Raw genomic sequence first — 20634 nt, 5'->3', positions numbered from 1 at the left:
TGATCAATATTTTTCAAATGTTACTGACATAAAGGTTTATGCTTGTTTGACACATCTGTAACTCTGTAATGAGTTACAGAATATTTGAGATACACATTATTAACTCCATAAATTAAATAAAAGATGATTTGAAATATCTTAGACACAAGGCTTAAACCTTTGAATATTAGGTATCATATTCCATATAAAAAATAATAGTTGCTTTGTCTCTTAACTGTAATAAAATACATTCAAGTTTCATTATTTAAAACTAGGAAATGGAATTTAAAAAGTTGAACTTTAAAATTAATGAAATCAAAATAGAATAATAAAGTTTAAAAACTTATTTTTTAAAAATACCAGTAAGACAAATGCAGGTCATACTTTTCAAGTTCTAATAAAGGTAAAAGAGAGAGAAAATATATACAATTTTTTAAAAAAAAAAAACCTAAACATAAAGAAGTGACTTTTTAAAAAATTGAGATCATTACATGTTACTAAGTAATGAATATAAAATACAGGGAAAATATATGACTTGTACAAAGTAGCAATAGTCCAAAATTTTCCCAAGAAGAAATAAAAAACTTCAATATAGCAAGTACAAAAGAAGAAATGAGGTATAATTCAAAGCACTATCATCAAAAAGAGTCAGTTAATCTTCAAAAAACAGATAATTCCCATGTTGCTGAAGTTTTCCCAGGTGTACAAAAAGTTCCTCATTTTATTTTATAACATGAGCATGGCTTTTATAACAAAAAACCCAAAAGGCATTTACAGAACAATCTCCCTAATGATTATGTATATAAAATTCTGTGACACTTGTTAACCAAGTTTAAGGTTGTGAAGCAACAAAACTCCACATCAAAAGACGCATTAAGTAAAGACAGAAAAGACATAATCTAATCCATCCTGGGATAAGCCCTTCAAAAGACAGGGTATGTATCAGTTCAGTTCATTTCAGTCACTCAGTTGTCTCTGACTCCTTGCAACCACAAGGACTGCAGCACATCAGGCCTCTCTGTCCATCACCAACTCCCGGAATTTACCCAAACCCATGTCCATTGAGTCGGTGATGCCATCCAACCATATCAACTTCAGTCGTCCCCTTCTCCTCCTGCCCTCAATCTTTCCTAGAATCAGGGTACTTTCAAATGATCAGCTCCTCTAATCAGGTGGCCAAAGTATTGGAGTTTCAGATCCAACATCAATCCTTCCAATGAACATTCATGACTGATTTCCTTTAGGATGGATTGGTTGGACCTCCTTGCAGTCCAACAGACTCACAAGAGTCTTCATCAACACCAGAGTTCAAAAGCATCAAATTTTAGCACTCAGCTTTCTTTATAGTCCAACACTCACATCCATATATGACTACTGGAAAGACCATAGCCTTGACTAGATGGACCTTTGTTGGCAGAGTAATGTCTCTGCTTTTTTAATATGCTGTCTAGGTTGGTCATAGCTTTTCTTCCAAGGAGCAAGTGTCTTTTAATTTCATGGCTGCAGTCACCATCTGCAGTGATTTTGGATCAAAAAAAAAAAAACAAACCAAAAGTCTGTCACTGTTTCCATTGTTTCTGTTCTATTTGTAATGAAGTGATGGGACCAGATGCCATGATTTTAGTTTTTTGAATGTGGAGTTTTAAGCCAACTTTTTCACTCTCCTCTTTCACTTTCATCAAGAGGCTCTTTAGTTCTTCTTTGCTTTCTGCCATAAGGGTGGTGTCATCTGCATATCTGAGGTTATTGATATTTCTGCTGGCAATCTTGATTCTAGCCTGTGCTTCATCAGCCCAGCATTTCTCATGATGTACACTGCATATAAGCTAAATAAGCAGGGTGACAATATACAGCCGTGACGTACTCCTTTTCCTATTTGGAACCAGTCTGTTGTTCCATGTCCAGTTCCAACTGTTGTTTGCTGACCTGCATACAGGTTTCTCAAGAGGCAGGTCATGTGGTCTGGTATTCCCATCTCTTTCAGAATTTTCCACATTTTATTGTGGTCCACACAGTCAAAGGCTTTGGCATAGTCAATAAAACCGAAGTAGATGTTTTTCTGCAGCTCTCTTGCTTTTTGGATGATCCAGAAGATATTGGCAATTTGATCTCTGGTTCCTCTGCCTTTTCTAAATCGAACTTGAACAGCTGGAAGTTCACGGTTCATGTATTGTTGAAGCCTGGCTTGGAGAATGTTGAGCATTACTTTACTAGCGTGTGAGATGAGTGCTGTTGTGCAGTAGTTTGAGCATTCTTTGGCATTACCTTTCTTAGTGATTGGAATGAAAACTGACCTTTTCCAGTCCTGTGGCCACTGCTGAGTTTTCCAAATTTGCTGGCATATTGAGTGCAACACTTTCACAGCATCATCTTTTAGGAATTGAAATAGTTCAACTGGAATTCCATCACGTCCACAACTTTGTTCGTAATGATGCTTCCTAAGGCCCACTTGACTTCACATCCCAGGATGTCTGGCTCTAGGTGAATGATCACAGCATCATGATTATCTGGGTCATGAAGATCTTTTTTGTACAGTTCTTCTGTGTATTCTTGCCACCTCTTCTTAATATCTTCTGCTTCTGTTATGGTCCATACCATTTCTGTCCTTTATTGAGCTCATCTTTGCATGAAATGTTCCCCTGGTATCTCTAATTTTCTTGAAGAGATCTCTAGTCTTTCCCATTCTGTTGTTTTCCTCTATTTCTTTGCATTGATCGCGGAGGAAGGCTTTCTTATCCCTCCTTGCTATTCTTTGGAACTCTGCATTCAGATGGATTATCTTTCCTTTTCTCCTTTGCTTTTCGCTTCTCTTCTTTTCACAGCTGTTTGTAAGGCCTCCTCAGATGGCCATTTTGCTTATTTGCATTTCTTTTTCTTGGGGATGGTCTTGTTCCCTGTCTCCTGTACAATGTCACAAACCTCTGTCCATAGTTCATCAGGCACTATCTATGAGATCTAGTCCCTTAAATCTATTTCCCACTTCCACTGTATAATCATTAGGGATTTGATTTAGGTCATATCTGAATGGTCTAGTGGTTTTCCCTAGTTTCTTCAATTTAAGTCTGAACTTGGCAATAAGGAGTTCATGATCTGAGCCACAGTCAGCTCCCAGTTTTGTTTTTGCTGACTGTATAGAGCTTCTCCATCTTTGGCTTCAAAGAATATAATCAATCTGATTTCGGTATTGACCATCTGGTGATGTCCATGTGTAGAGTCTTCTCTTGTGTTGTTGGAAGAGGGTGTTTGCTATGACCAGTGTGTTCTCTTGGCAAAACTGTATCAGCCTTTGCCCTGCTTCATTCTGTACTCCAAGGCCAAATTTCCCTGATATTCCAGGTATTTCTTGACTTCCTACTTTTGGATTCCAGTCCCATAAAATGAAAAGGACATCTCTTTGGGGTGTTAATTCTAGAAGGCCTTGTAGGTCTTCATAGAACTGTTCAACTTCAGCTTTTTCAATATTACTGGTCGGGGCATAGACTTGGATTACCATGATATTGAATGGTTTGCCTTAGAAATGGACTGAGATCATTCTGTCGTTTTACAAGACTGCATCCAAGTACTGCACTTTGAACTGTCTTGTTGACTATGATGGTTACTCCATTTCTTCTAAGGGATTCTTGCCTGCAGTAGTAGATATAATGGTCATCTGAGTTAAATTCATGCATTCCAGTCCATATTAGGACTCGTTGATTCCTAAAATCTTGCTATCTCCTGTTTGATCACTTCTAATTTGCCTTGATTCATGGACCTAATATTCCAGGTTCCTATGCAGTATTGCTCTTTACAGCATCAGATCTTCATTCCATCACGTGTCACATCCACAACTGGGTGTTGTTTTTGCTTTGGCTCTGTCTCTTCATTCTTTCTGGAGTTATTTCTCCACTGATCTCCAGTAGCATATTGAGCACCTACCAACCTGGCGAGTCCATCTTTCAGTGTCCTATCTTTTTGCGTTTTCATACTGTTCATGGGATTCTCAAGGCAGGAATACTGAAGTGGTTTGCCATTTCCTTCTCCAGTGGATCACATTTTGTCAGAACTGTCTGTCATGATCCATCCATCTTGGGTGGCCCTACATGGCATGGCTCATAGTTTCATTGAGTTAGACAAGGCTGTGGTCCATGTAATCAGTTTGGTAAGGTTTCTGTCATTGTGGATTTCAGACTCTCTGCCCTCTGCTGGAGAAGGATAAGAAGATTAAGAAAGTTCCCTGATGAGCTAACCTGATGAGGGGGAAAATGGGTCTTGTTCTGATAGGGAGTATCATGCTCAGTAAATCTTTAATCCAATTTTCTGTTGATGGGTGGAGCTGTGTTCCCTCCCTGCTATTTACCTGGGTCCAAATTATGGTGGAGGTGATGAAGATAACGGTGACCTCCCTCAAAAGATCCCAGGCATGTACTGCTGCAGTCTAACCCTGCAGCAGGCCACCACAGAGCCACGTCTTCACTGGAAACTCCCAGACACCTACAGGCAGGTCCCAGACAGTCTCCCGTAGGGTCACTGTTCCTTCCTCCTGGGTCCTGGTGCACAAGGGTCTATTGTGCACTCTTGGAGGGTACAACAGAGTAAGTTAAATGTGCATTAATTTGTATTTCAGGGTTTCCAGTTAAAGGAAATGAACTGTAACTATGGGATAAAATAATTTTATAAAAATGAGAAAAATATCAGTGGCATTCTAACAATGTAATCCATCTTAGATATCTTTCTCTAGATCTCAGGAACTGTGGTACTAAAAACTACTAAAACATAAGAGGTATCTCTCACCATAGTGAGATTTGTCCTTACTCAGCTAAGAACAAACATGTTAGGCAAAGAATCCCTGAACCACCCTGACTGCTTCTATGTGGAAATACTTTCTTCATTTGAACACTTACAATCTTCTTTAACCTAATCTTTCCTGTCAACCTTTGAACATATAACACTACCAATCTGTTATTCACTGACTATATGTGTAGTAACTAATAACTGGCATTTAAACAAAGATATTTGCATTTTCATCTTTTGTATCTTGAACATCTCTTTAATGGGGTAGAATGAACAACTATATTTACTGCTATAGAAACATGTTCAAATACCAGGAAATGAGTAGGGAGAGATTGTCTGTGGAAAGTTCCTCACATTTTTGTCTTAAAAAAAAAAAAACTCCAAATTACATGGCATAATTAAGATCAAACTTGTACTTACAACTTCTTTAGCCCTTTTTATGTGGTTTAGTGTTTTGTGTATAGAATAGTGGGAAAGGCAATGAAAATGAAAATTGATTATAATCTCCCCTTACTTCTCTAAAGAGAAAAAAACTAGGTAAACCTGTTTTGGAATGCAGAGGCTCTTTCTCAGTAAATACTGAGAAAAACTACAGCCTTAACACTGATCTTCGTGTAACCATTTTCTGTGTGAAATAGGCATGGGGAAGACAAGCCACATACTGGCTCTGTAGTGCTGGAATTCACAGTTTCATGAAGGAGGTATACAGAGGTGGTAGGTGTTTTCACAGAAGTGTATACTCAAAAGTGCAATGAGAAGACAAAAGAAAGGTGCCTAGTGCCACCTTGGGAGGTGCTTCTGGAAAGGAAAGGTTTCCTAGAGGAGAAGATGGTTGAGTTGAACCCTGAAGGAAGGAGAGGACTGGAGCCGCTGGAAAGCATGCATTGCAACAAGTACAAAGTCCAAAATGGAAGTGAAAAAACATTTAACTATTTACAGACAGACTCAGCCTTTTTCTTCTTTGCCTTGTGTTGCCTCCTGTTAAATACATAGAAACCTTCCTTTAGAAGAATGTGGTCCCACATCTTGTGGTTTTAATCCATTAGAATACAATTCAGGGCAGGATGGGGATAGTGTATGTGTACGGCGGTGTCTGTTCACATAAAGATGCCTTCTGCTTTAGAGAGTATGTGCTTTTAAAAGGACTTGGAAATAGTCCAATCTTTTTTGCTGACTCTGTTGTCTGCATAGTGAATTAGGAAAGACAGTGTTGGTCCTGCTAGATTTTATCTTAATCTTCACATGGAGTCTTTTATTACTTAATGTTCTTTAGGGATGGGCCAGAAAGGGATACCAGAGTGTGTTTTTTCCTTTCTTTTCTTTTATTGGACTGCTCATATATACAATACACTTACAAACAGCAGGTTTCAATCTATCTCTTTGAAAGAGTGACTGTGCTTTTAAATTAGATGCTCTGCTTGTAAGAGGGATCTAGTATTTATGTGTGTGTGTGTGTGTGTGTGTGTGTGTGTGTGTGTAATCTCCAAGCTCCTGCAGGTGGAATGCTGCAGGAGAGTTCTATAAGGACTAAAGGTTAGGTTTTAAATATTAGTCAAATATGAAGTTGTATTTCAGGGATTTTTCAAAAAAAAAAAACTGTGCAGTTGCAAATATCGGGCAATAAATTGTTGCCAGAAACTGAACCACCAAATTTAATTTCATATAGATTTCTGATGACTTCACAAACAACTTAACTATGTAGAGTAGCAATAATATGCTAACATTTTCCAAAAATGACAGGTAAATGTTTGCACCTGGTTGTCTTTCTTCCCCTCAAAGGATCATATATTCTTACAAAATGTTTCCTGATTTGAAAATGCCTGTACATATCTAAAGGATAGATTGTGCTCCTTTAGTAACAGAATGAGTTCTTTAGGATTTGCTTCATATAATCTCATCTTTTCCCTTTTGCACTCTGCATACTTAACACTCACATGCTAATATTAGCACTAATGCCTTAGGCCTAAATAGCAATAATTACTGGATGACATACTGGCTTCTATTTAAGTTGACAACTCAATAACTTGACATATGCATTACATCTCTATTACACTGGAATCTAAATGGCACTTTATAAAGCATTCCTTTTATATTTAGTTCACTGACTGATCAGACTGGAGCTTATGCTCATCATGTGTCTGTTAAATACTAGTGGATGTGTCATTATTTCTAAGACCTTGCCAGTGGTAGATAATGGAATCATGGAAAGCTGTGTTTACAGAGAAATGCTGGGATTTTGATAATATGTGTTTCTTGAACAAGAAAAAGTCAAAGACATTTTTTTACAATTTTTTTTTTAACATATGTAGAAAATGCCATAAGCAGAAAATGCCATACCTAAGAAATTCAGTCTGGTATATAAGACATATAATTTTTTTTTCTCCTCACAGTTTTTCAACAAATAAATCTACTTTAGAAAATTATTTTTATGTTTTAGAAAGTTTTGTTTTAGCAACATCTCAATTATTAATATGAAGAACATAATAATTATTAAATATGTATATCTGTTTTTGTTACCCAAACCTCACACAGCTTGGAATATTTCAATCTATTCTACAATATAATCGAAGTTTAACATACAAACATTCTTTCTCTGCTTCACTCTTCTCCTGCCTTTAATCCTGTCTTCACCTTAACCCTTCTCCTTTCTCCTCTTTTGTCTCCAAAAGACATTAGGCTGGGGTAGTAATGATGGCAGGCACAGGGTTTATGTGGAATGAGTTTGTTAGTGTGGGCAGATGTGGCCAGTAATGACAGCCCATGCAGAGATTGTGTGTCAGAGTGAAGTAGTAAGGGCAGCCTTCAAGTTTTGGGAGATTAGTCACACACAGGGAAGTTATCAAAAGACTAAATATATTCAGGATATTGGAAACTAAGTTTCTCAATGATAGAGAATGAGGGCACAAATATTAGAAGATTTTTGACATTAGAACACCACATTAATAATGAGCTTATCAACTTCTAAATACCAACCCTCCACTAAAAAGCATCATAGACTACTAGAGAAACAGGTGATTTTAGTACTGCCAGAAATATCTTGTTGGGACAGTAAGGAACAACTCAAAGAAAAATGGGAGTATAATAAAAGGATTCATTAGTCAGTTTTAAAGGGTTCATATTGGCCAAAGAAAGGTCAATCTAACCATTTCTATAATGGTTTCTATAATGATACTAACAGACAATAAAAAAGAAATCAATGAATACACACTGATATAAATAAGCAAATCTATAAATAAATGGGAAATAGTACAAGTAGAAATAATGACAAACCATGATTTGACACTATCCTAGCCACAATTCATTCAAGCAAGAAACATCAATGACTGCTAAAAATAGATCACAGTGGGATGAGGAACTGGATATCTATATAGTTTCAAATTACTTCCACACAAAATTCTTAATTATAAAGCAGAAAGAGTGGAGAAAACTAATACCATCTTAATTATGTGAACAAAGTTAACACAAGACAAAGATTAAGACAAAAACAACCATGTGCTACATGACAAGATGCATAAAAACGAAAGTATAGTATTGTTTGCCTGATACATCTCTAAAAAAATGTATAATCTGACTCTCTTTATGAGAAAACATCAGGCCAACCTAAAGTAAGAATATTTCACAAAATGATAGCCCAAAATCTTGAAAAACATGAAGGCTATGAAATCAAAGGACCATTGAGGAAGGTTCCTGGATGAGCAGATTAGAAAGATATGGCAACTGGGTATATGTATGATCCTGGATTGGATGCTTTCAATATAAAGGACACAATTAAAACTTTAAAAGGTTTTGTGAGTAAATGGTATGCAGTTGTTTGCATTCTTCTTGCTACTTTTCAGGAAGTATGAAGTTATTTGAAAACAAAATCAATATTTTGAACATAAAAAATATTTTTATGCTTCTTTCTAAATGCTTTTTAAAAATTAACTTTATAGAAGTAGAATTGATATAGAAAAAAGCTGCACATAATTATTGTATTCCATTTGGTGAATATGTCCAATTCCATTTGGACATATTACATATACCCATGAAACTACTATCACAATCAAGGCAGTAAATATATCTTCACCTCCAAAAGTTTCCTCATGCCCCAATTTTGTATATATGTATGTGTGTAAAAATAATACTTAATATGAAATATATCCACTTAACAAATATTTAAATGAACATTATAATATTGTTAAGTATAAATGAATCTTTTAAGAGATATTTTTAACCTGCTTCATTTGCGTGACATGCAATTTAAGTTTTGCCTAATTTCCAGCAATATGCTCACATAGAAACTTCCCATGACATACTAATAGAGATATAAAATCAGCAACTATGGGAGGAGTGCTTTTGAACTTCCCTTTTATTTCCTTTGACCTGGACACCTGCATCCTGGATGGTATCTTTCTAAGTTCGTCATGACAGTGCAATAGGAAATGGCCATCTTATCAAACTTCCTGGAAATCCTTCTTTCCCAAAGAAAACAAGGACAAAACTCACATAAGCAAATGTTCCCTTCACAGTGCTTCTCTCAGCATCCTCCAATATTGAATTCGTTAACAGATACCCTGAAGGGATGGCAGTTTTGTGGGGAAAGACGACACTATACCCATATTTATTAACAGCCCTTCAAACAGAATAGCAATTTCCCTTGAGATTGTGCCCTTACAAACAACATAATATAATGTCCAACGCTTCACATAAGACATGTCATTAACTGCAGAACTATCTATCATGTGGTCTGTCTCATGTTTCTTCTTTTTTTTTTTTTTTTGCTGATGCCAAATGATCACAAAATTTCCCAGAAGCAAATGAACACCGCAAAGAATGAGTAGAGAAGACAGTTCATGTACTTCTTAGAAAAGAAGGAAGCAGGATGAGTTCAAGGAGATAAACAGGACTTAAGGGCACAGAGGGGCAAAATGACGCAGAGAGACTCATGGGCTTTTGGAAGTGTCTATGAGTCAGTCTTGTAGCTCAGTCAGTAAAGAATCTACTTCCAATGCAGGAGACCCAGGTTCGATTTCTGGGTTGGGAAGATCCCTGGTGAAGGAAATAGCAATGCACTATGGTATTCTTGACTGGAGAATCCCATGGACAGAGGTATCTGGCAGGCTACAGTCTACAGGGTCGCAAGAGTCAGACACAACTTAGTGACTAAACCACCAGCAGCATGAGACAATCACCAAAGCAGATCAGATACTACAGTCGTCTGTTAGTCTTTACTGACCAGTGAAGCAGCCAAAGAATATTTTGAAAATTATCAAAATGTATCTAAATGACAGATGCCTAAAGATCATCCATTTCCCTCAAAATCTCTATGGGAATATTGTTTCATTATTTTAGGGGTGTGTGTGTGTGCGCGTACACATGCTCAGTCGTGTCTGACTCTTTGCGACCCCATGGACTGTAGCCTGCCAGGTGCCTCTGTCCATGGAATTCTCCAGGCAAGAATACTGGAATGTTTGCTATTTCCTTCTCCAGGGGATCATCTCGACTCAGGGGTTGAACCTGTATCTCTTGCATCTCCTGCATTGGCATGTGGATTATTTACCACTGTGCCATCTGGGAAGTCCAATTCTATTAGTTCCACATATCTGTATTTGACTGCCTACTATTCACAAAACACTTTAAGAAATAATGAAGTGTATACAAAGATAAATATAGTATAATCTCACATCAGAAAGCTGTCTGTGAGATGGCATTACTCTAGTACAAGACAAAAGATGATACATTCCTTTGGATTTTCGTTGTTCTTAGGAATCAAATGTTTCCTAGAAAATAAAACAGAAAAGACTTGATCAAATCTGTACATGTTTGCAAAAAAAAAAAAGAACCAGAGATGGTTAGAGATAAATTTGCATGGGAACTACAGAGGATCTCCATGGCAGGGTAAAAAATGTTTCTTTGTGTGGGAAGGATTATAAAGGTCAAGATTCAGAATCAGAAGGTCCCTAAGAAGTCTGAAAGCACCTGTGGAGGTATGGTTTGTAAGGAGAATGGGATTGGGAGAGAAACAGTATGTGGAAGAGAAAGAGGGCAGGATGCAGGGGGAAAAAATCTGGGCTTCTTCAGTGTTTGTTCAAGGCCAGTGTTGTTATCTCAATTGCTACATCCACGCTTAAAGAGTTAATAATGCAGGGAACATAGACTTCCTTTACCCTTCACACTCCTTGATCACATGCAGCCCCCACACCATCAGTGCCTTAACAAGGCTCCGCTGTTCATGCCAGGATTTCCTTTCCTCTTATATTTTTATCATTGTTATTATTACTTGGATTTATAAGTGTCACTTGTGGTATACTAAACAGTGTAAGTTGGTATTTGGGTTTCATGTATTTTTAGAGAGCACTTGCTCAGCACAAAAGAAAGGGGGAAGAAAAGCTGTTTCATGTTTTCTGCCAAAAAACCTCCCTCCTCAAAGTTTAGATTCACCTGGAAGGAGATCTTCTGACCAAAAAATACATGGAATTTCCAATATTATAATTCACACAGTCTGTGTTAAAATAAAAAATAACAACCCAGAGCAGGAAATATACTTTACTTGATATTTGCAGTGATTGTTTTATAGTTTGCTCTGGGCATTTGGTTTATTAACTATAACTCTTAAACACAGAGATCATTTGATCATTCCTTTTCCTCTGTTTTTATCTGTTTTTTTCTTATGGAACTATTACTATTTGGATGCTGCACCCTTTTGAATGCTCCTCTTATTCTCTCTTTTTTTTTTAATCTGAACATTCCTTTTAAATAGCAAACTATATTTAATTCATAGTCCTGTATATCTGTTGGGAAAGGTAATCTTGAGCACTCAGTTTTTTGACCTCCATTTGGCCACATAAGAATGGACTTTGGGCCTGGAACCCTTCATTACCAAGTGATATTGATAAAAGATCTTCCCAGTCTAGCTGAGCTTACTGCATGTGTGCATATCATTAACTGTTTCAGATTTAAGGTATTACCCCTCTTTTTCTGGTTAAGCACATGAATCAGTGGCCCTCAGGAAGACTCCCAGCTTTCTGTGTTTCAGACTTACAGAGGAGAGAATGAAGTCCTTCTACTACAGCACAAAGATTGTTTACCCTCTACAACCACGCGGGCTGAAGAGTAGATCTGAGGGCCACAGCAAGAAGCTGGAGCCTGTGCACTTTCCCTGTTCCACTCAAGCCTAGCGTGCATGCTATCTGTTCTCAGCGACCTCAAATCATGCTCCAGTCTCTCCTCTCTGTGGTACTTATCTCCCTTTTAAACTGGAAGGCACACTTTGGACACTCACTAAATGAGCTTACAAAGTCTTTCTAAGGATACCAATGATTTACTTTATGAAGTTTACTTTTCCCTATATACTTTTTTCCCTCTGTTAGATCATTCACTAAATCCCATATTGAAGAATTTTCTCAGATATCTGTTCATCATTAGTTTTCTACTTATATTCAAGAGTAAGGGATTAAAATGCTGTTTGGAAGTTCTGAGCATGTGGGTGTGGGTGGTCAACTGTGGGTTTCATTGAAAAATGATCTGACCGGGCCATTTTCATTGGAAAATCCCTATGTCAGGATCTTAATGTTTTGTCTTTTGGTGTGGTTAGATTCTGCAGACTCTTCAGTCTTCTGCCTGGAACCAGTGCTTTGAGAGCTAAGAGAAAGATGGCTGGGCAGAGGGGATGTCTCAGCCCTTCCTGTAAATATACATACTTGTAGTTAATGCTTCACACTCAATTGTACAGAGTATGCAACAGTTCACAGATCTGCTTTATTCTCTCCAGAAAATAAGCCTCCAATCTCCTGTCAGCATGGGACTATAAATTGGCTACTTATAGTAGGGTAAAAAAATTGGAATAATTACATGTTTCATAAACAGGCTTTTAACCAATCTTTCTTCTGTTAACAGAAGAAAGACTTTTCTCTCTAGTCAACTGAGAAGTGACCTAAGGACACTAATTCCTGAAATCTGGAGGATGTGTAGTACAAACTGGGTTTGGCCTCCTCTTTCTCACTGATGCTTTAAGTTTCAGATTTTTTGAATCTGTTATGTCAGATTCTCATTTTTTCTCTCATATTCATTCTATTCTTGTGAATCTAGATCTTTATTGTCATGTTAGTCTGGGTTGCTCTTAAAAATATAAAGAATAACTACTGCAATTCTCAAGAAAACCTGTAAAGCACCTATGAATTCTCTCTTGTGCCATAGTGGGGTGGGTGATTCTCAAATATAGCCTGAGAACCTTCTGTGGATATGCAGTCACTTCCAAAATACAGCTGTCCACTATATTTCTTCTATTCTGCCTTTCAAATTGCACTGTGTTCCTTTTACTGGCCAACCACAGAGAACCACAGACAGAAGGGATTCTTGTCTGAGTGCAAAGCAAAACTTGTAAGGGCTGTTAGTAAAGCTGAATTAGCAACAGATAATCCAGCTACAACTAAAAATTATTGCATCTATTAAGTCAAGTCCTGTGGCTATGGACTAATGTGCAATAGTACTGAAAGGAATGCAAAATGACTGAGAAAAGCTGAGTGAAGGTGAAGATATAAACTAAAATATTTCTCTCTTATATAAGGTTCCATGTAACAAATAAAGAACACCTACTTTTAAATGTCAGTTTTGAGAGTGTAGCAAGACAAAACAAAAACCAACTACTACCAGTAATTTGAAGAAAAGTGCAAAAAAAATGTCAAACTACTGTTAAGAAAAGAGAATAAGAAAAAAAAAAAAAATCAGCCATTTTACCTTCAGAACCTGGCCTAATACTTACGACTAAGCCATGTAGTTCTCCCATTGACCAAAAACAATCTCACAGAATATCAGCATCAAATGAGATTACTTTGAGTCCATGACAAAGTGAAACAAAACAAGACCAGTCCACTTACTGCACCAAAGTCCAGGCTAAAACAAGTCACCACAAAATAACAGATATTCCCCTTGCCTCTTTTGGCTAAAATGAGTAACTTTCCACTCTTTATCAATCATAGCTTTATCCTCATCCTAGTCTCTTCTTCTTACAAATAAGATGTATTGAAATTTGCCAATCAGAAAATTGTCTTACTTTCTCTGAGCATCCAATTTACAGCACCAGGCTGACCACTGTGGCCTCCTTAAGGCTTCCCCCAAATCATCCACAAAAGCCCTCCAATTTCTGTAATAGATTCTTTCTAATTCTCTCTTATTGTGACACTACATGATTACCCATTGTAATAGGTAACGTTAACTTGTTAACTTGGCTTGGTGTCCAATTGTTTGGCCACGTACCATCTACATATATTACTCTGAAGGTATTTAAAATATTACTGACATTTAACAGGTAGACTTTGGGTAAGCAGATTACCTTCTGTAAATGTGTATGGGCCTTGTTCCATGATGGTCCCTCGGCTATTTTAAACTCAATGTGTTTAGTTATAAAGATGTATTCCCAGTAGTCTTTCTCTGAAGGGTGTTGACCTTATCCTGTCCTGCATGATTTCTCTCACAGAGCCAAAAGAAAAAAGGGAAGTGTCTCTATATAAGGAAATAAACTGGAAAATCAGGGTGTTTTTTTTTCTCTTAGTTTTTTTTTTTTTTAATTTTCTTTTGCATAAAAAGGAGCTGGCTATTTGAAGACTACACCCAATCTGTATGTTTTACACAATCAGTGAAGACTTTTGAATACATTTCAAGTATTAAATCTATTTAAATATATCATTTTAAAAAAGGTCGTGGCAAATGTTGGTTAGTTCCACTTTATAAAATGTTTACTTTTACTTAAGAGAATGCATACTAGTTCTCTGCATCTTTTCAAGGCTAATGAAAATATTACTAAATGGATAAACAATGATGCTAAAGTACCTCCCACAGAATTACAGATTTCTCTGCAAAGAAAAGATTTTTCTTTTCTCTGAAAAGAAAAGAAAAATCTATGCTTCTTTCTCTCAAAATATCAGCAACATTACAGAAATAGCACAGCTTACCAAATTCTGTTTAATGTGTTTCCTATGACCAGAACATCATTTTTTTTTCCTTTACCAGAATTTGGTCAGTTTGTAAGTTTCCACTCTTCTACAGCACAATAAAAAAAAAAAAAATTATGAGGATCTTGAGTGTTAACGCTTGTGACGAAAATCAATTCTAATGGGAAATGGGTGAGTTCATTTACAACCAGGAAACCATTAAGGAAATTCTGTTTCAAGTTATCCCAATTGGTCATATGTTAGTGACCAGCCCAGTGATTAAATCATCCTTTACATAACTATTAGGAAAAAAAAAAAAACATGCTTTTATATATTAATGGACCAGAGCCACTACACCCCAGGCTTGATCTTATCAGCCCCTGCAAATAGATCAAGGACAGATATGATCTACATTTGGATGGAAACATTCCAAGAAAAACCCAGGTGCTACAGGAAGTGATATGGGTGATACAGTAGGTGGTGATCTTTCCTCTGAGTCAGTTCTGGACCAATTACCCAGCATGGGGTTAGGGAGCAGCAATGTTGTGTGATGACCTGTCACGGAATTTCTCTGTGGTGTACAGTCTCACATAGTTGAATGAAACATTTTTTTAAATGCCAATTTATTTTGTCTCCCAGGCAAAACTTTATGTAAATTATATCTTGTGCCTTTGCTTATTCTCTCCATAACTAATAAAAATTATAAAACTTGTCAATTTAAAGAATTTTAGCTCTGAGTACTACTGCAGATCTCAAAGGATTATTAGGGATTATTTGACCCAAGCCTACATTTTATAATTAAAAAATAGATTATTTACATGAATTGCAGAATTGGGATTTGGACCAGGTTCTCTGATACCTAATTTTACTAATCATACTCTCAATGTTTCTCTTTTTTTTTTACACTCTCTCCAGTGATCTTAACAATATGTTTTTAGTGTATAACAAAGGTTTTATAGTCAAAGAATAAAGAAAAACACATTGCTAAGTTCTTCAACATTAAGAACTGCTAGATATTGATTTTTTTTTCTTTTTGTGCCTTTTTTAAAAAATGTAGTACATGCATAGCAACCATATCCTAAGACTTTTTGTGAACTTTAGATTCTAATAGTGTCACCAATGATTTATAAACATTTATTTAATTCATAAAAAAGCTGTTTTCATGTCCTTTGGTAGCCATATTCATGAATCATTAGTTTTATTCTTTTAAGGAAAACCTACAGCAAGTAAATTTTAACATTGAGATTTATACTAAGGAATAATAAAGATGTCTAGGGAGAGATAAATAATCATGTGTTGGCTTTATTTACAAAACTGTGATGTTGTAACAAATATTAGGACAAGTTGGAAAATAATGCCACTAATTAGTTGCTATTGGTTGAACAAAAAAAAAAAATTGCAAGAAAAGAAAATACTTCATCATTTAAGCTATGGAGAGATGCTACATTCAATTAAGCTTAAAAATCAGTCCTGTCATTGTGTATACAACTGTCAGAATAGAGGACAAAGTGACAGAATTTCCTATTATTAAAAAGCAAAGACTTGCTTTTATTTCAATATGATGGAAGTAAGTTAATGGTACACTGACTCGAGATAAAAGTATTTTTAATCTATTCCAAACTGAGGCAGTCTGACACACCCATATGCCTTATTTACTAAAGCAAACAATCAAATGGATCACTTGTAATAATTCTTTTATAAATTACTTAGTTTCTTTATAAGTCACCTTACCTCTCGGTGTTTATGTCATTTTCTGGTTTGTTTCAACTCAAATCAGAGTTTCTGCATATTTACAAGTACCCAACTCAGCAACCTATAGCTCTGGGTCCTTGATTTCATCTCTGACCAATACTGTACTACTGCTAGTTTTGAATCATGCTAGGTTCAGTGAGGGCTTCTCAGGTGGCACTTGTGGTAAAGAACCCACTTGGAATGCAGGTAGATGTAAGAGACACAAGTTTGATCCCTGGGTTGGGAAGATCCCCTGGAGGAGGGCATGGCAATCCACTCCAGTGTTCTTGCCTGGAATCCCATGGACAGAGGAGCTTGGCAGCCTTCAGTCACTAGGGTTACAGAGACTCAGACACAGGCACGTGTTCAGTGATCTCTGGTTTGATTTTAGGCTCCCAGAAAGTATCAGTTACGATATACTCTGGCCTTGTCAACCTCAATCCCTCAGCCAAGTCAGTTAGTACACAGCCCACCTCAAAATGTGCCTGAACTTGGCTTTGTGTATTTGGCCTCTTGATAACCACTCTGCAAAGCTGGTCTAATTTCTACAGGGCAAACAGCAATATGGAAGAAAAGTAGATGCATGGGATTTTAAAAAGTACTTTAAAATAAGTGACTTAGTTAATGATAACTACTAGATAGTAAGAAAAATAATCCAGAGATTTGGATTTGGGATGGATACCTATGTTAGGTACCATCTTACCTTGAAACAGTATTTCACACTACACCAGAAACACCTTAAGTTAGGTGCCTAAATTCTACTTAATAAGCCTACTTTTGAGGATAGTTTTCCTGAGATATTATTATTTGATTTTAATCAAAGTAACTTGAACGATTCCTTACCATCGTGGAGTGTCCATAAGAATCTCATATTACAAAACAATTAGAAGCAATGTATACTAAATCTATTCGTTTAAGATCTGGATTACGCAATGTATGAGGAATGCTAAAAATCTATATTGAAAAGACAAGTTGGTAATACTGAAACCTGTAAGGAAGGTAGGAGTTTGCAAAAGTAATGAGAGATGGTAAAAGGGAACAAGTGTGAGCCTTAAAAAGGCACAATTCTGAGGCTCTCCACTGTTTCATCCTACAAATAGTGAGAGATAGGATTGCATGGTAGTTATATTCATGATCTCTAGACTTAATTCTTGTCTTTGCCACATGTTAGTTATGGGACTGTGAGTTCTCATATGTTAGCTCTCTTAAATGTTAATGGGAAAGTAGTACTGAATTCACAGAGATCTTATAAGAATAAAAAAATTAAATACAGAATAAGTACTCAGTAAGCATTAATAACCAAGACAATGATTACTGTGGGTAGTTAGCATCCATTACAATAACATTATGTATAATAATAAAACTTTGACAATGATGATCTTGCCATGCTTTTTGTGGCCATATTTCTATAAGACTTCAAACCAGAACAAGTTAATCGGTACCATTGGAATCACAGATTTAGAGAATGAATCTATGGACACAGTGGGGGAAGGAAAGAGTGGGGCAAACTGAGAAAGTAGCATCATGCTATATTAACAGATAGCTGGTGAGACGTTGCTGTATAAAGAAGTCCAGCCTTTGTGCTCTGTGATGTCCTGGAGGCGTGGAATGGGGTACATGGGAGGCTCACGAAGGAGGTGAAAAATGTATAGTTATGGCTGATTTGCATTGTCAAACAGCTGAAACCAACATAACATTGTAAAGCAATTTCCTCCAATTAAAAAATAAATTAAAAAAAAAAACACACACAGAACAAGTAATAGGCTCACATTATAAAAAGAAATATACCTTACAGTCTATAGATCTAAGCACACTAATTTCATTACTCATGAATTTCATGAACTTATGACACAAAACTAGCATTAACATTTCAAAATGCCCCAATTATTATTGCTTGTAAGAATTAAGTACACTTGGAGAAGGCAACGGCAACCCACTCCAGTACTCTTGCCTGGAAGCTCCCAAGGACGGAGGAGCCTGGTGGGCTGCAGTCCATGGGGTTGCGAAGGACACAACTGAGCGACTTCACTTTCACTTTCACGCATTGGAGAAGGAAATGGCAACCCACTCCAGTGTCCTTGCCTGGAGAATCTCAGGGACGGGGGAGCCTGGTGGGCTGCCGTCTATGGGGTCGCACAGAGTCGGACACGACTGAAGCGACTTAGCAGCAGCAGCATTATAATGAAAAACAAAGGTGTGTTCATAGTTTCTCTAACTACTCCTACTTTCACATCTCCAGAGTCGTATTCCTTCTTTACACAATTATTACAAAGGGATCAAATTTTAAATATTTTATATCTACTAATTCTGTGAAAACAGAGAAATAATACAAAAAAATTAGGTGATTAAGTTGCCAGTGAATATTTAGTCCTGATTAAATATAAGTAGAATCTTTTGCCATGACCCACTCAAGTTTGGAATACTTTTTTATAACTGCATCTGTACCAAATCATGAATAAATATTACAGAGACATTTGCTCTCTTGATGAACAGTTATAACTCCCATTTAAAGGAATGGAAAATGAATCTGCAAATCCTTCCTCTTTACCAGATCTCAGTGCCAAAGAACTAGATGTGTTCTGGTGATAAAGTTCCACATGGAAGAAAAAGTAAGCCTCATATCTGGAAATTGATTAGAAAAAAGTACTATTGCTTTATATTTTTTATAAATATACAAATATTGAGACTTCATTAAAAAAAATGCTTTCTTTCTAAGTACCTCAAGATATATGTTCCTATGAAATAGGGAGTTTACTGTAGCCATTTTTTCCTAATAATTCTAAATAACATCATAATTAGTTTCAGAAGAAGCAGGCTTCTCAAGAAAGTGAAATGGTAAAATGTTAATCTTAGATCTCATCTATACTAAAAAATTTTCCTATAGGAATATTTTATATATCAGTAAGTGGTTGTATTACTTATTATATTTTTCATCTGAGCTTAGAGGATTATAATGGTCTTGAATGTATGTATAATTACTTATTATATATATAATTATCACATATTACCTTCTGCATACATTACTTAGAACAGACTTTATATGTGATTCAGAAAGTTTAAGTGATCTGACCAAAGTGACAGAATCAAGAAAGGATCCAAAGTTTTGTGTTTATTTGTATATAAATAAATTTGTATAATATAAAAAAAAACTCTGAATATCAGAGCATCTTCTTATGTTTTAATATGCAGTGAAATAAGTTTGAATAATATTTTCTATAGCAAACTTCAGAAGGGGCAATGAAGTAGGGAGTCTCAATTGGGTCCTCAATGCTGACTTGCCATATTTCTGTTTCATTAGTCTATCCAGATTAAAAACTGACAAACAAATTAAAAGTTTAAAATAAAAAACAAAACTTGTCCAGCTTCACATTCTCCCTCAGTCATTGTCTTATTCTTGCCTCCTTTTCACAACCAGCTTTTGTCTTTATTGTCTTGCCCTCCACTCACTTGTTATCTTCAAAACAAAAATTTTCCCTGGCCCCATCACTTGAGTCAATGGTTTTTTAACAAGATTGATATTGCTATACCAATTGAACTTCTAACGACATTCTGATTTTACTTGAGCACACAACATCACTTGACATGTTCGATCATCTCCTAACACTCTTCCTTGACTTCTGTCATAGCCCACTACTGATTGTCCTTTAGTTATTCAAGTTTCTTTCTCACCTGTCTTTCTTTTGAAGGTTGGTACACATCAGTGTGTTTTCTTGTACTGTGTTCACTGAACAGTCTCATGCATTGTATGACTACAATTTTCACCTATATTCAAAACAATGTTAAAAGCCCAGTATGTCCCCAAATCCAAAATACTCTTAGATATTCTATAAGTCAGTATCTCCACATATGAACACATTGTCCTCAGTCAGAAAACTACCCTTCCTTTTATTTGATTATTCTAGGATTCTCTCCATCTATCCAATTGTTAAGCCAAGCTCTTCATCCTTTATGAATCAGTAAATACATGTATATCTCCTACTAGTCTCTTCATTCCTTAGCTCCACCCTCAATGCCAGTAACCTATTTCATGTATTCTCACACCAAGATTATTTCTAAATTCCTCAGTTTTTAATTTTTTTTGTCACAGTGTTTTGTACACAACAATAGGAATTATTTTTCACAAACTCAAATTTAATTATACCTTTCTTCTTCATTGGATACTCCATTGGCCTCCAATTATTCAAAACATAAAATCCAAATTATTTAATAATAGGTTGTAGCCAACACTGGATGGTCTGGCTCCCAT

This window comes from Dama dama, chromosome 18 (genome assembly GCF_033118175.1).
Source record: "Dama dama isolate Ldn47 chromosome 18, ASM3311817v1, whole genome shotgun sequence".
NCBI classification, from domain to species: Eukaryota; Metazoa; Chordata; class Mammalia; order Artiodactyla; family Cervidae; genus Dama; species Dama dama.
The sequence above is the reverse complement of the archived record's forward strand: the minus strand, read 5'-3'. Positions refer to the sequence as shown.